The sequence below is a fragment of the Tachyglossus aculeatus genome, chromosome 1 (genome assembly GCF_015852505.1).
Source record: "Tachyglossus aculeatus isolate mTacAcu1 chromosome 1, mTacAcu1.pri, whole genome shotgun sequence".
Lineage (NCBI taxonomy): Eukaryota > Metazoa > Chordata > Mammalia > Monotremata > Tachyglossidae > Tachyglossus > Tachyglossus aculeatus.
Window position 1 is genome coordinate 103,448,839 of NC_052066.1, and position 2,027 is coordinate 103,450,865.

Here is a 2,027-nt window from a genome sequence, read left to right on the forward strand (position 1 = left end):
CCCCCTTCTAGACTGTGAGCCCACTGTTGGGTAGGGACTGTCTCTGTATGTTGCCAACTTGTACTTCCCAAGCGCTTAGTACAGTGCTCTGCACACAGTAAGCGCTCAATAAATACGACTGATCGATAGATTGATTGATTGATCTCCGACCCGTAGCGACACCATGGATACATCTCTCCCAGAACGCCCCACTCTCCATCTGCAATCATTCTGGTAGTGGATCCATGGAGTTTTCCTGGTAAAAAATACAGAAGTGGTTTACCATTGCCACCTTCCGCGTGGTAAACTTGAGTCTCCACCTTCGACTCTCTCCCCTACCGCTGCTGCCCAGCATGGGTGAGTTTTGGCTTGTAGCAGGTTGCCTTCCACTCGCCAGCCACTGGCCAAGCTGGAATGGAATGGGAATGCCTCTGCTTGGCTCTCCCTCCTGTAGCCGAGACTGGTAGAGGACTGGAAACTCTCCAGGTGTGACCCTGAGAGGGGTAGAGATCGAGGTACCAGTGAGACAGTTGGTGTGTCTACTGGGGACGGTCTCTCCCAGAGCACTCCGGGCAGTCTGGGACGGAACCAGTGACTTTCCCATGGGTCCCAACATCATCATCCACTTGGGCTTTGGGGTTTGAATTTCCTTTTCTGGTTTCGGGGATAGGCACCGGTCTATGGACGTGAAAAAAACATGGCCTTGGAAATCCTACAGAAAGGGGGAGTACCGAGGCAGGAAGAGGCCCAGGTGACTATCGCAGAAAGATCACCTTCCTATCCCTGCCCGTGTACATAATAATAATAATAATAATAACGATGGCATTTATTAAGTGCTTACTATGTGCAAAGAACTGTTCTAAGCGCTGGGGAGGTTACAAGGTGATAAAGTTGTCCCACAGGGGGCTCACAGTCTTAATCCCCATTTTACAGATGAGGAAACAGAGGCCCGGAGAAGTGAAGTGACTTACCCAAAGTCACACAGCTGACAATTGGCAGAGCTGCGCGAGAGTGCCCAGAAACATTGCCAAAAATGTTACTTCAGCTGGCAGGGAAAAGGAGAAAGACTGAGAAACGCAGAGGGAAGCAGAGCGATAGAGAAGCAGCGTGACCTAATGGATCGAGCAGGGACCTGCGAGTCAGAAGGGCCCGTGTTCTAATCCCGGCTCTGCCACCTGTCTGTCGCGTGACCATGGGCAAGTCACTTCACTTCTCTGTGCCTCAGTTACCTCATCTGTAAAATGGGGATTGAGACAGCGAGCCCCACGTGGGACAGGGATGGTGTCCAGCCTGATTATCTTGTATCTACCCCAGCGCTTAGAACAGGGCTTGACACGTACCATCGTTACTATTATTATAAAGAGGGTGAGCCCTAAACCGAGGCGCTCTCAGTCAGCTCTGCCCCTCCCCCTGCTTTACCTCACTAATCTCCCATTACTACCCATCCCTAAACATCTCCCTAACACTTCAAACTTGTCTGTCACGTTGCTGACCTTTCACCCACATCCTCTCTCTGGCCTGGAACTGACAGTCCATTACTCTCCCCGCCTTTAAAATCCTACTAGAGAAGCAGCAATGACATCTATATGTTGCCAACTTGTACTTCCCAAGCGCTTAGTACAGTGCTCTGCACACAGTAAGCACCCAATAAATATGACTGAATAGTGGATACAGCACGGGCCTGGGATCTCAGCTCTGCCACTTGTCTGCCGTGCATCCTTGGGTAAATCACTTCTCTTCTTGGGGCCTCAGTTCCCTCATCTGAAAAGTGGGGTTGGAGACTGTGAGCCCCACATGGGACAGGGACTGTGTCCGACCCGATTTGTTTCTGTCCACCCCAGCACTTAGTACAGTGCCTTGCACATGGTAAGCGCTTAACAAATACCATAATAATAATGATAATTATCATTATTATCGATAAAATGCTTTGCTTTGTTTTGTTGTCTGTCTCCCCCTTCTAGACTGTGAGCCTACTGTTGGGTAGGGACCGTCTCTATATGTTGCCAACTTGTACTTCCCAAGCGCTTAGTACAGTGCTCTGCACACAC

The 2,027-nt window shown here is 50.1% G+C and overlaps 1 non-coding gene across 1 annotated transcript; it reads right to left on the minus strand.

The window, feature by feature from the left end:
• Window positions 1-346: 346 nt before the first annotated feature.
• On the minus strand, window positions 347-483 carry LOC119933841. Its single transcript, XR_005452715.1, has one exon. It is a non-coding gene; the product is annotated as a small nucleolar RNA SNORA7 (small nucleolar RNA).
• Between the last annotated feature and the right edge of the window lie 1,544 nt (window positions 484-2,027).